Source organism: Haemaphysalis longicornis, unplaced genomic scaffold (assembly GCF_048455015.1).
Source record: "Haemaphysalis longicornis isolate Haplotype H1 unplaced genomic scaffold, Haemaphysalis longicornis Haplotype H1 scaffold_4, whole genome shotgun sequence".
NCBI lineage: Eukaryota > Metazoa > Arthropoda > Arachnida > Ixodida > Ixodidae > Haemaphysalis > Haemaphysalis longicornis.
In genome coordinates this window covers 89,894,836-89,910,150 of record NW_027526361.1, presented here as the reverse complement: position 1 = coordinate 89,910,150, position 15,315 = coordinate 89,894,836, and positions in this window count along the sequence as shown.

Genomic DNA, 15,315 nt, shown 5'->3' with positions numbered 1-15,315 from the left:
CCGGTGCTTTTCTTAGCACGTGTTACGTTCCAGCGCGAGGCGTAAACAATTTTCACGGTGTTTTATTACCGTGACTACATCAGACGAACGACGATTACGACGACGATGACAGGAGATGCCAACAGCCCTAGCCCCTAGGGCGCTTCGCCCCTAAAAAAGTAAAGCAGATTCTAGCCTAGATCTTCCCATAAGTAATCTATCAATAATTTGGACGCCTGCCCATTCGTTACTCCGAGGCCATCATGCAGCCCATGCCTACGCCCGGGTTCCGGCACATTGGGCACCATTGGAATGTGACGACCGGGAAGATTGTCCTCTCACTGCTTTCAGCGAACTTAAGCAACACTAATGGCCATCCCAACGCCCTTACCCCCCAGGAGCTGACCCGCTGTCAAAAGAACATGAATACAGGCTTCGTCAACTCCAGAAAAACAAGTTCCCTCAACCCGCTAGGCTACACGCCAACCACCCCGCACTTAGACCCTCCTGTGCACACAGCGCCACCAATGCGCTACTCGGTATCACGTGGTATGGGAGTGCCAGTCCTACGTACGAGCAGTGGGGGAGTGAACTTGCCAGTTATGACCCGCATAGGCAGCAATGGCTGACCAAAAGGGCGAAGACAGCGGGTAGAACAACGGAGTCCTGGCCCACCTACTAGCTCGTGTTCCTCCCCCTCCTCCTCCTGCTCCTGATAGAACAGAAGAAGAGGAGGCTCTTCTTCTGTCCTATGACATCCTCAGGCGCACTGAACCACAAAAGGATGGGTCTCCTCCTAAACAAGGTTCATAAAGTTAGCACTATAAGTGTAGGACTAATGGGTCCGGACGTCCGCCATGTGCCCGTATGCCCTAACGGTAACGAATACAATGGAAGAGTTTCTGCAGGGCGATCGTGCAGCACAGTTGAGTCGGTTGCTTTCCGCTGATCAAGGTCTGTCTTCGTCTCTACTCTTAAAACTGATCTACTCCTAGTTCAGAACCTCTCCTAGAGTGCCCGCTTGCTGAAAGCAATATCTGCTGCAACGGCACAGTGAACCTTTCCCTTTCTTTTTCGCTGGCCAGCGCGGCTTTTTTTCGCCGGCCAGCACCGCTCGACATTTTCGATTTCGCCGGACAGCGCCGCTCGCCCTTGGTCAGCGGAAAAGCCACGCGGTAGCTCTGCAGTACATTCGTTTTTTTTTTTTATTCTGCTTCCATCACGGCCGGGTGAGACCTTTTAACGGCGCTATGTTTGAACTTGCAGCCTCAGACTCGGCTTTATCGTAGGTGCCAGCGGATAGCAAAGTAAAAATTAGCTGCTCGTTTGGAACAAATGTCATGTCGGTGTCGCTCTATGTTGCTTCGCGGTGCCGATGCGTTGTACCTTCGGCTGCTCGAATAGGATCAGTGATGGCAAAATACTTCGTAATTCTGTCCGGGAAACGCGACGCAGAAAAGCTGAAAGTTTGGTTGCATAGATTTGGGCAGGCAGAATTCAACCCTACGCTCCCATCACGCCTTTGCGGGGTACGTTTAAGAATTTTTGTTCTCACTTTGTCAAATTCTGAGCACGTCTGAGCGGTCACTTACGAAGAAATGCGTCTTCGCTCAGCAAAACTTGCCCGCCCTTTGTTCTGAGTAAGCATTATGCGCAGCGGAGAGTTCGTCACGCCGTAAGCTTTGCTTTGGACCGGAGGCCCTCTATTAGTTGTGTGCGCGCTCACTTCCCAGCTCAATTATGAGCGGCGTAACTGGTACAGTCGTCTGTCGTAAGGTTGCCGTGCCGCAAGAATTAAGTTCACCTGAATTCGCCCTTCTTTTGGTCGACGGCAGCTTGCATCTGACCGCGTAGCGTGTGTGTTCTGAATGCGCGTGGGCTCTTTGATGCGGGAATTATTGTTTGTGTGTAAGCTACCCGGGGAGTATTAAAAGCCCGTGGTTATGACATTGGAGCGATTTGCTGCGTAACATATGTTTGGTCGGTGCGGTGCACATTGCGGCTCAGTAAAAAATTTAACGCCAGCTAATTTCGTGACCACGCCGTTGACATGCGTTTGATTCGCAATTTCAGTTAGCGCTTTGTTAAATTCGTGCACGTTTCAATGGAAACTTGAAATGCATATTTGCACCGCAACGGCTGTACGCATTTTTTTCTGTGTATACACAGTGCGCAGAGGACCGCTCATTTCGTCTTAACGTTTGCTTTACACGTGAGGCCATGCATTTGCAGTGAGCAGCTGTCACGAATCGGCCCACCGCCGTACTTTCCCGCATCACTCCTCGGCTGTGCGGCGAAGCCACTGCGTGCGCCTTTGCAACAGGTCCCCTGTTCTCAGTGATTCATGTTTTCATGCTTCGACAAGCCCGGGCCAGACGCTTCGCTTTCGGCGCGTTTCAAAACTTCGGCGGCTGCCGGCGAGGCTCGTCTCAACGCTCTTCAAGGACACAGAGGCCCCGCGATCGCAGCGGAGTCCTCCTCTCTCCCCTCTCTCGGACTCAACGTGCGCCGATGCTACTGAATGCTTATGAACTCAGGAAAGAGTTTTGTGTGTGTCTGTGACGTTCGTGGCCTGTTGCCGCTGGTTGGCGTTTTGACCGTTACGGCTTTTGGGTATAAATAGAAGCCGCCCAAGCGCTGTAACCCATTCCTTTTTGAGCAAAGAATCCATGCTGTCACTCTGCTCGAGCCCTGTACTGTTACCTCGCCCGTCGGGGCATCGTTTTTTGGCTTCGGCTCACCTCTCGCTATGAAGTAAACAGTTATGTTAGCCTACGGCTTCTGGACTTCTCCATGGCTGCAACAGCGGCTGGCCGCTCGCTTCAACACGCTACCACATGTATGCCGGAGGGGACAGAGCTCGGCTCGGCTCGGCCCACCCGGTCCCAACAACATGCGTTTGATTCGCAATTGCAGTTAGCGCTTCGTTAAATTCGCGCACGTTTCAATGGAAACTTGAAATGCATATTTGCACCGGAACGGCTGTACGCATTTTCTCCTGTGTATACACAGTGCGTAGAGGACCGGTCATTTCGCCTTAACGTTTGCTTTACACGTGAGGCCATGCATTTGCAGTGTGCGTGCTTACTTCAGCTTAATTGTCAACGGCGTAAAGTATCCGGTCATTGCGACGTGAACCAAAACACACTGGGCATATATATTTTCAGAAGGCCTATTTTCGTCCAGCAAGGCGCTTTTTAAACGTATATGTTGTCCGCTAGTTGGGCGTGGGTGTGGCCCTAGAGATGCGCGAACACAAACTTGACCCGGCTACGGTTGAGCGGTCGCTAACACTCCTTTGCAATTAATTATTGCCTATACTTGCGGAGTGTCTCCCGCGCATCTGAGATTCGGTCATGACATTTTTTGCCTTCTCAATGGGATAATTTCACGAAGGACCAATTTGACAAACGGATATTGCGGAAGCTTGGCTTTAAAAAAAACTGAAACCAATTGCCACTTCCAAAATTTTTCTCACAAGAAGTCACCTCAGCAGCACAAACGATCGGCACGACGTCACTAAGGACCTTTGTTCCAGTAAAATCTTGATTTGGTGGGACCAGCCGTGTTTTGTAATACATTTTACTGTTTTCTCTGTCCAATCAATGCGATATGGTTTCTCTTTCGGATTTGTTTCGGCTCTATTCCTGCGTTAGTGCAATGTACAAATATGCCAGAACATATCTCAGTACAAAGCAATTGTGTTTCTGTGCCTCCACTAATAACGGCTGTATGCGATCACGTCCGGTAAAAATTGCATTGCATGACCAACCAACTGCCGTAAATAATTGCATGAGCACTTTGTGTATATATTGTCCCTGGAAGAACTCGATATCTTGTTCGAATGGGAACTAAGAGGAGACAATCTGTGCCTTCAAAGTTTAGCCGATCGACTGATGGTGCCTATTCCCAGAATTGCGTGCCTACATTTTTTATTAACACTGAAACGCGGGCTAGTTTGCGACATAGTCGGTACATTTTTCCCTCAGTTCGCACCTGAACGGAATTACGTGCCTACATTTTTTCAATAACACTGAAACGCGGGCTAGTTTGTGACATAGTTGGTACATTTTTCACTCAGTTCGCTCCTGAACGGAATTACGTGCCTACATTTTTCAATAACACTGAAACGCGGGCTAGTTTGCGACATAGTCGGTACATTTTTCCCTCAGTTCGCACCTGAACGGAATTACGTGCCTACATTTTTCAATAACACTGAAACGCGGGCTAGTTTGTGACATAGTTGGTACATTTTTCACTCAGTTCGCACCTGAACGGACGGTCGCACGTGCAATCTAATGTGTCCGGCTGCTAATTCGGGCTGAGCAGGGATTTCTCACGTCCCTGAACGTGCACACGCACAAAGTAGTGTGCAGAAAATTACGAAATACGGCTAGAAACGTTTCGTAAAACGTGTGACGTACAACGTGCCGATCAGTTATTTCGAATTATGTCGGAAGTTTTTACTTTAAATTACGCGACTCGTTTATTTCCGCGATTAGCAAAACTTTTGGTTTGCTAAATCGTTTAGCTTTGCCGCCACCCAACTCGCTTGTAGCTAACCGTAATTTATCAAACGCCACAAATGAATCAACGTTGGCTCTACCGCGTAAGAGGGATTCCAAATTGTGCTTATGACGCACTCCTGGCCTTGAAGTATACAACTGGGCAAACAGCTAATTTTTAGCCGTTCCATATAGGCCTTCCTAAACTGCACGTGCTTCGTGCCAGCCTTTTCCAGATATGCCCGACTGCACCGCGACTGGCTGCTCGACGTAATTGTGAACGCCTTTCGCACGATCATTGCCACGCCACGGACACACTTCCAAAAGTACAGCCATCATAGTTGAACAAATGGGGAGACGCGAGAGCTTTACCCTTTCCATTTTTTTATCTTTGCACAGCAGCCTGTAACAACATGACGGTGGAATGAACATTTTCTGGACTTTAGAGAGCACAGGGTTGCGTAACTTTTGTGCAGCCCTGCCAAAGTGATCGCCGTTCTAGCCGGAGCGCACGATAAACAGGCTTTCTGCTTAGGATAGTATTAAGAAAGCAAGTAAGGACGCTAATACACCCGCGGCGGCCTTTTTGGCCAGCTGATCTTCAAACTAGACATTTTTCGTAGATATACACTTCAGCATGTCAGCGGCTTACTTTGCCAACGGCAAGACGTCAGCAGATTTCTCATCAGTAAGCCAGTGCCTCAGCTTATTCCTTCAGAACTGCGCGTATAAAAAAGCAGAACAGACAAACGTTGGCTTAATATCACAGTAGGCGTGCGCGGCAATGTCGTCCGCGGAAACATTTTCTAGATCTCTCTTTTTTTGTCGCCTGGCTCCCTGTGCCTAACCTATGCAGGTATGGAGTGCCGCATGCTCCGGAAGTGACCATAATCCTGGATACCTAAGAGGCTACACTAGAAAGGTTTAACCATGCTAGGAAGGCACCACTCCCTCACCAGAGAAGGATCTGGCCACCCGGGTGTAGTAGATAGCCGCCACCTCCAATGACTGACCAAATCAATTCTCGGCACTCACTCCCCAGTAGCTGTAGAGCACCTTGGCACTGCGGTGGTCAGAACAGCGATATAACAGGGGGTTCTAAGAATATCTGGGTCCGGACAGGCCGCCTTTTGAACTTTATTCTGGAAACATTTAACGCACGCACTCTGCCTAGGGAGGGAAGCTTACTACTAGAGGAGCTCTCGGACAGTAAGTGGGATATTATAGGTTTAAGCGAGGTTAAAAGGACAGGAGAATGCTTCATGGAGTTCGCTAGAAGGGCATATTCTCTGCTACAGTGAACTCAAAGAGAAGGAAGAACACGAGGTGGGATTTTTAATCCACAGAGAAAGAGCAGGAAAGGTGGAGGAGCTTTTACCATTAGTGAGGGAGTCGCGGCGGTGGTGAACAAGCAAAACAAGAGATACAAGTTACAGATAGTGTAGGCCTATACGCCCACAACCAGTATGTTGATGAAGCCATTAGCCAGCTTTTACGAGGACGTCGAATCATGAATGAAAAAGGCACTAACACAGTTTACGATTGTGATGAGAGACTAACGCAAAGGTCCGTAAGAAGCAAATGGGAAAAAGGCCAGTGGGAAACTTCGGAATGGAAAATCGCAACAGTCGAAGAGATGCAGCGGTGGTATTTTTATAGAGAAATAACCTCAGGTTGATGAACACATTCTTTTAGAAGCGAAACAATAGGAAATGGACATGGAAAAGTCCAGATGGTACAACCAAAAACACAATTGACTTCATTCTAAGTGACAACCCGGGTATCGTGAAAGACGTAGAGGTACTAAGTAAGATTCGGAGCAGCGATCACAGGATGATTAGTTGGAAGCTACGGCTGAATTTCAGAAGAGAAAGAACGAAACTCATCAAAACTAAGAAACCAGTCAGCTGTCACAGCCAGATCGCAGGAGTTTAAAATAACTCTTCAAAACAAATTCGTGCTTCTGAACGAGCAGAACGAAGTCAATGTAGACAGGATAAATGACAACGTAACATCAGCAATCAGTGAATCAGCAGAAGCTGTGGGAGAAGCAACATCTACGCAACGAACTGAAAAACTAACTAAGAAAACGAAGGAACTAGTTTTCAAACGTAAGAATACGAGAGTGTCAAGTACTGCGGATCAGATTGAATTAGCCGATCTGTCGAAACGGATTAACAGAAATAAAACAAACGACTTTCGCGCATGTAACATGGTAAGAATTGAGGAAACGCTGCAAATAGGGAGAAGCTTGAAAGCATATAAGAGAAAGCTAGCCTTCGGCAAAGACAGGATTTACGCACTTAGAGACGAGCAGTGCAACATTACGCACAACTTGAACGAGATAATAAAGGTAGCACAACGATTCTAGACCAGGCTGCACGCCAGCGCAGTTAGACCAGGGGAAACTACTGAGAATACAAGCCAAACTTGTGATGTCCCATTAGTAACTAAAGGGGAGGCAGGAAAGGCTTTCAAAGGGATGAAAATTGAAAAAGCTGCTGGTCCCGACGGCATAACCGTGGATCCTTGGAAGGGGGTAGGACATGTGGTACTGAAAAAGCTTGGTATACTATTGTCGGAATGCTTGAGGACTCAAAAAGTGCCACTAGCCTGGAAAAACACCAGTATTATTATGTTTCATAAGAAGAGAGATCCCAAGTACCTCAAGGATTACCGACCCATAAGCCCTCTCAGTTGTTTACAAGTTGTTCACAAAAGTTATAGTTAGCCGCATACGTAACAGCCTAGATTTCCAACAACCCAGAGGGCAGGCTGGGTTTTGGGAAGTGTACTCAATCATGGATCAATTTGATGTCGGCAATGAAGTGATATAAAAATTCGCTGAATACACTACCCTTTAATGGCATTTATAGATTATCAGAAAGAGTTTGATTCCGTACCCACCGCAGCCGTGCTAGGAGCACTAAAAGACCGGGAAATAGAGGAGACCTACATAAGGCCTCTAGAAGACATTTATAAGGAATGCACGGCCAGGATAACCCTCTACAAGTAAAGCGATAAATTTCAGATACGAACTGGAGTAAGACATGGGGATACCGTCTCGCCAACACCATTCACAGCAAGTCTGGAGGGGGTATTCGAAAACTTGTCTGGGAAAACATGAGATTAAGGATAAACGGGGAATACGTGAGCCATTTGAGGTTTGCGGATGGCATAGTCTTCCTGAGTGAGTCTGCAGAATATCTGCAAACAATGCTCGAGAAACTACAATCAGAAAGCACGGCTGTTGGGCTAAAACAAATATAAATAAATGTAAAGTAATGAGGGATGATCATACCAAAGGCATCCTATTCAGCTTAGGAAACGAAACGCTAGGAGTAAAAGAATATAACTACCTCGGACAGATGGTTAGTGCTGACCCTAACCACGATAGAGAAATCCGGCGCAGATTAGGTACGGGTTGAAGAGCCCTCTCCAACACTCCCAAAAAATGAAAAGTAAGCTACCTCTGAGACTCAAAAGAAAAATCTACAACCAGTGCATACTGCCGCTCATGACGTATGGAGCTGAAACTTGGCGCCTTACTAAAAAACTAAACAGAAATTCTAGGACGGCTCAACGGACCATGGAACGAATAATCTTAGGAGTAACAGTCAGGGATAAGAAACTAACTACCCGGACCAGACAACAAACTAGAATTGACGATATCATAGTTCAAGTTAAAAAAACAAATGAACTTGGCTGGCCATGTAGTGAGACTAACCGAAAACCGATGGACAATTAGGGTAACAGAATGGATACCGAGAGATGGATCTAGAAGAAGGGGAAGGTCATTAACCCGATGGAGGGATGAAATACGGAACACACAGGGGTAAACTGTGGACTCGAGCAGTGCAGGACAGGAGCGGTTGGAGGTCAATGGAGATGCCTTCGTCCTTCAGTGGACTTGACTAGGCTGATGACGATTGTTATGATGGCAAAAACGTCCAAGCACCGAAACATCATGGAATCAAGGTTGGATGTTTGTCGGTAGTAAATGCGGGGCGCAGACTTGGCGTCGCTTAATGATTTACAACCAACTCAAGAAATGCGAACGCAAGAAAGCCAGCGCAGCGCTCGAACAACGACATTTTGATATGACGGGTGCTGTATGTTGCCGTGAACCATGCGCAATCCCTCTGTGCAGTGAGTGATTGCCCGAACAGAACTCAATCACTCGAATGCAAGAACGGGATTACCCTAACAGAGTAATTTGAAATACTCACGTTCGATCATTTCGTGTTCACGAACTACAGTGGAACCCCGATAATACGACTTTCAAGGGACCGCGAGAACGCGTCATATGACCGGGGTGTCGTACGACCGGGGTGCGGTGAAATTACAGCTCCGTAGACAGTCTCACGCGACAGGTGGGCTAAGAACTTATTTAAACTACTACATTTAGAGCATTCTTGGCGTGATTGGCGAACCTTTAGCTGAAATCTTTAGTTTAATAAAGAGCAACGCCTATGTTGTGCCCCCTCTCCTCCATGCGTCCGAGTTACCGCCCACCACCGCGCTTTGCGCGAGTGAGATAAGGGCGATCTGGTCGAACAAAATGAAAGAGGGAAAGGTGAGTGCGAAACTGCCAAGGCCAAGCGACACGAACGATAGTACAAGGCGGAGATGAAAAAATAACCTACCCGTACATGGTGGAGACACCCTTTGAACGTTCCCGTGCCGTCGCTATTGGGTCAAAGGGCTCAACACATAGCTGCTTTCGTTTCCCGCAGGATCTTGCAATGCGAAATAGATACGATGATTCAAACTTCCTGAGTAAACCGTGTTGCGGCGAAAATTATAGTACGGGTCTTGCTGCAGTGGCTTGCTGAGGCGGCCAGCGATTGACCAAAAATGGCGGTGTCAACGTATACGTGCCTCCATCCTTGTGGCGGACGCGTGCGAATTGAGGCACTCTACCAAAGAAAGGAAGGTGTGACAACGCGGCTTTGAAAAACACTTACGTATAAGCAGAGAGCAGATATTTATGGAGAGAGAGCATCGTGAAAGGAAGAAACTTGGATCGAGCGGGCGGGGAAAGCGGCTGTTCGGTCATCGCCATGGGGTTGCGTAGTATGTGTTATCGCTTTCGTCGACGGCTTGACGGGAGCTTCACATTCACGGTCCGCCTGCCACCTGAACTTCGACTTCTCGCGGTTGGCGCGTTGGCGCACGGCTGCCGCGTGTCGCTATCGCATGTCAACTCCCGCTTACGAGTACCCGCTTGCTTCCTTGCGTCTATTCAGCAAGTTGTCCTGCGCGCCTGCGGACCATTGCACATCAAGCAATGTCAAACGATGGTTAAGAATAAAGAAGGTCGAGATGAGACGGCGGAGCGGTGTAAAATATGGTAAAACGCCAGTTTATCCGCGCCAGGGTCAGTCGTATGAACCGGACCGCGTGCACCCCAGCGTCATATCACCGGGGTTATTAATGCATTGTTTCTATGGGGAGTTTGCCGGGACCGCGGTTATCCGTCGTAAGAAGTGGTTGTCAGTAAGTCCGGGGGACGTATCTGCGGGGTTCCACTGTATCTTGAGATGTTGCAGCATGCCGCTTTATGCCGCTCTAGTAAACCAACACTGCGCGATGCATACGCGTGAGTGGCCCCCACCCCGCGGAAATATCCTCTTGTAGACAAGAAATATAAAACAAAACGGCCTCACTTTGTGTGTGTTGGTAATACGGGGCTCTAGGAATCCTACAACTGCCACCAAACGGTGACTGGAGCGCGAAAACAAGAGCGATTTACAAGAAAAGCAGTCTGCAGCAAGCAGCCCCATAGAGTTGGGAGGGCGTGTTCCCTGCAGAGGTAAACACAGAGAGCGACACCGTCGCGGAGTTAAAGGGCGCGCGGCGTTGCGGCTCAGGAGAAAGTAAAAGGAGTAGAGTGGAGGAGAAGGAGGGAGCAGTTAGCGCAGCCTTAGCTGTTTTAGGGGCCTTGAACCGAGCCGGTATGGCGCGCCACGCACCACGTGTTCATCAAAAATTAAGTCCCGTTTATTATGCACTTAAATGACCCTACCGAGCTGTTGTGTGCCTAAAAACATTGACGTGAGCTCCAGCCACCCTACGTCTCCTTTCACAGCTTAAGATGTCAGCAATGGAAGTGCGAAAAAATGTGTGCGCGCGACATCCGTGCGAGCTTATTTTCGATCTTACTTAAAAAACTGCTGCGAGTGGTCCTATGTTCGCATTGTCGGCCTTGTTGTCGGGCCATTGCTCAGTTGTTTGTGCACTTTCATGTCCCTTTGAAGCGATTTCATTCTATCGCTAATTAACCGCGCACGCCCGAAAGAAGTTACGAGCCAGGCACATTGCTCGGCCACCTCGACAACACCAGAAAATACGGGGGAGAAAAACAAAAAGCTTAGTTTCACCCAAACTTGGAAGCCGCGGTAGAGTTCACAAGCAAGGGGACAAGGAAGAGATGAGAACAAGAAAATAGTGACCAAAGCCGTCCTTGTAAGAAGGAGCGCTCGCCCACTGCGTCGCATTTTCCTTTCCTCATTGCTCGTGAATCTCAATTGCTTTAGTACACAAGCTACAGAAAGGTAGTTTCCCCCTGCTGTACTTTCGCCCACCGGGAACGGTCGCTGTTTACAAGATAGCTTCTCAAAAAGACGTGAGTGTAGCGCCGGGTATAATGTATGAGATGTAATTGGCTGGATACGTTTGAGACTGCCGGCTGAAGATCCAGACTCGGGTCATCCATCCTGAACACACTAAGGGTATCGCCTGACTTTCTGCAGTGCCTTGATAACAACAACATTTAACGCAACACAGATTGAAGGCGGGCCAGTTGGTACATAACTAACTTATAAAACAGCGCTATGTACCAACTGGCCCGCCTTCAATCTGTGTTGCAGTCAATTTCTTCTACATCGGGCTTCTCTTCCGTTTCCCTTCCGCTTCATCTCCAAGATTCTTCAATGTGCATCAGTCATCTGGCTTCGGCGTACTGCCGTTCACGCCTGTACACCTATTCCATCAACCACAAGTTCGTCCCACCCGGTGTTGGTATGTTGGTCAGCGCCCTGTCCGTGTGCCCTTTCTGTAGTCCTGTTTATAGCGCTGTTTTATAAGTTAGTAACATTTAACGGTAATAGCATGGTCTTTCACGAAGCAATTGGTGTTTTGTCGGCTGCCTGTGATCGATGTCTCCTGAAAGCAACGCGTCTATTTAAACACAGGCGTTGTAAACAGAGACTGTGCTGCACTGGCCGGATCTATTTACGAGTTAGTCGGCTCGAAATCGTCTAAGGCCTTGGCCAAAAGTCATTCATAATTTATAACTTACGTACTGGCAGAGTACCTTTCCCCTGCAGTGCCCACTTTAGATAAGCAAGGGTAAGTTCAAAATAATAAAAGCGCGTGAAAAGAATTTAACAGTCATTGCACTCTGTGGAGGTGGCTGACGAGCGAACCTGTGTTCGCATGTTCACATGTTCACAAGGGCACATGTGTTCACTTTTATCATTTGGTAATGGTAGTGACTCTACCTTAGTGACTACTGCGATAAACGCTGATTGGTTTGGTTGCAACCTTAAATAGATATGTCGCCAAAGTTAAATCGACACACTATCGCTGTTGAGTAGTTGAGCGACTCGAATTGGTGAGGCATTTCAACATATCCCGGGCAGAACTGAGCGGACCGTTTCTTGCCTGGGCTTATCAAAGTTTTTAACGACGCTCACAGGGGTGGATAATCCCGGCTAACTCATGCAAACTGTTCCGACATTGCCATCCCACCGCTGCGACGAGTTGTTACGAAGTGGCCATCCCACCACTGGTACCAGTTGTTACATGCGGGAAGGCGTACCCGAACCAGGCTCCGTAGCCTCCGTCATGTGACGTAGCGTGGTGAAGGGCGGCCAGAAATGTTGCTGCCTTGGTGATGACAAGAAGCCGAAGGCAAACTTAACTGGTTTACTGCGTGGCGAGAGAAGAGCCGAAGCAATACAGGTTACAGCCGAGCTCTAAAGGGACAGCATGGATGCGCTGCTCCAAAACGAATGAATTTTGCGCTTAGAGGCACCCCGCATTTATGCGCGATGCGCTAACGGTCAAAAAGTTCCCCTAGTGCTTTTTGCACACGGACCGAACATACTACAGACACACACAATGCTCTTTCCTGAGTCCGTCAGGGGCCCGCAGTAGTGATGCTCGTTCAGTCTGAGAGAGGGGAGAGGAGATCTCAACCACTGAGTCAGCGTGCTTCGGAGCAAGTTGCTAAGCGTAGATTTGTTGCAGCCGCCAAAGTTTGAATCAGCGACAGGGAGGCGCCCGCGCTGCCCATTCTCCGGCAAGTTGTGACTTGTCCGATGCAGTAGTAGTAGCAGCCACTTTGGCTTTCTTATACACCGGCGCACTCCGCAACTTGTAGGACGCGCGAGCATGGTAGCGTCGAACAAAACTGGTGCGGCAGGAAGCTTTCGATATAACACTTGGGCGTGCCTCAATACACATAAACAGGGTACGTCCCAATACCCCCTGTAGTCTGTACAGAATAGACTACCCCACAGTTTGCTTCATTGTCCTCTCTCGAGTCCCGGGTGTTGGTATCACGGCAAGGTCAAGTCTATACACCACCTGCGAAGAAATGTTGCCTTATTGTAAATCCTGACAGAAGAGCAGTTAAAAACCTACGAAAATAAACTGTATAAATCCTTTATTGTATAATTTGGAGTGAGATTTTAAGCATCAGAGAGTTGTTTTGCAGAAGGTTGGTTTACGTATATATGACTATATGTACAGTGGTTGGTGGACGCGATCCCTGATACTGTAGTTTGAACTGCTCCAACATGAACTATGAAGCGCTTGTCCTGTTCACTTCTCTCTTAGGTCCCTTTTATTTCGTGCTGTTTCCCAAGATGCGAGTGGACCAACTGGCCTAAATCGCCCCCTTGCTAGATGAACCACTTCTTTTCTGGCTGGCCGACATCCGCACTGCAGTCACTGACGAATATCACCGAAAAGTGCGTCGTGTATTTCGTTGAGTTGTTTCGTGATACGTGATCAACGTGGTCGGCCTATCCTGCTCGCGCCCCAAGGCCCGGCGGGATAACTCTAGGGCCAACAGGTGGGCGATTTCATTTCCCGGGACGGCAGAGTTGGTGGGTCCCCACATGATCATGACGGATCTGTCTGGTAGACGCTGGCAAATGATTTGGTGGGTTGTACGGTCAATTCGGCTGCACAAGAAGTTACGGCACGCTTACTGCGAATCTATGATAATTACTTTGGCTTTAGTTTGCATTATGGCGAGAGCGATGGCTGCTTCTTCCGCTTGTAAGGGGTCGTATCCGGGTAGGGTTAGGCTGGTGACGAGCTGATTGTGCTGGACCACCACGGCTTTCATTGCTCTTATGCCGTCACAGGAAGACGCGGCCGTTCATGCTTTGGTTGGTTCCTTCCCGTAGTATGTGTGGATGGCCTTGGCTCTTGCTTTCATGCACTCAGTGTCATGCTCGGGGTGCATGTTTCGAGGGATCGGCGCAATGCAGAGCTGCTTCCTGATATTCTGGTGGAGATTTCTCATTTGATGTCTGACGCTGAGTGTCTGACATTTGGATGTCTGACATTTGAGATGCGTGACATTCAAACTTTCGAACTTCGCTCCTCTCCGGCCGAAGCGACGCAGCTCCCGGTACGCTCAGCCTCGCGCGGCTGATAGGTATCGAAGACATTACGGTGAGTGGAGATTTCGAAGACGTCCGAAATAAGTTTTTAGCGCGCATTGTGCCGGCAGCGGCAGTTTCGACGCAAACCCAGTTTAGTTCGTTCGTAAGCAAGCAGCGGTCGTTCCTTCATGAAACGAGAAGGCTTAACTTCTCACCGAAAAGGTTGTTCGACATGTTCGTAAATTTGCGCGCGTTTTAAAGGGCGAGTCCATTTACAACGAACTATTGATATAACGACAACTTTTCGCAGCACTTTCGATTTTCTTATAAGTGGTTTTAACTGTATTTATTTGCTCCCTAGGATTCCAATCATAACGTTGGCCTTAACGAAGCAAAAGGGTTGCGTGCTACGGATGCGATGCTTATATCAAGAATGAGATGCCGCCCTCCATACCTTACCCTATTTAAAGTAGAGAAAGCTTGATTGGAAAAGTCCTTAACAAAGCACTACAGTTTCCCTTGGTATACCGAATTCTGCCAGCAACTAGGCGTTATCGAAAACAGACCCCTATTGTACCACAGACTAAATAACCGGGGGATTCTATACAGCATTAGTTATGACTCCAAGCCTTTCTCCGGCCCATTCATGGCCAGGGGAACCCACCGGACCACCGTGGCAAGACAAAACCTGAGTTGCACCATTGCCTAGGATCATAGACCCCCAAAAAAAGGCGAGACGAAGAGGCGAAGATAAATCTTCCATAGGAAGTTCTGTGAACGAGCTGACCCTGGACAGGCAATTTATTATGTAGATGTGAGCGCACGCGACAATAGTCAGAGCAGCGTCGCAGTCCTGAATCTGTGTCTCCAGCAGTTCTAGCCACTCTTAATATAGACAGCTTCTCTACACTAGCAGACATTGAGGCTCAGTCTATAGCAAGGGCCAACAGGTACCGCAACAAAAACTCTCCCCGAGATTCAAGCACACAGTCTACGCCAGTGAACATATTCACAAACTCACAATAAGCATATGCGTTGGCAAATTATACACAACACAGTCGCAAACAAGACGGCGTTTCTGTAAAATGGCCGCACCAAATATATATACGACATTGTATGGACCCGTAGGCATGTCGGAATGTTTGAAATTGAAACGGCAGACTCTCTCAGCCGCGAGATGAGTATCCTGCCGTTAGGTCTTTCGC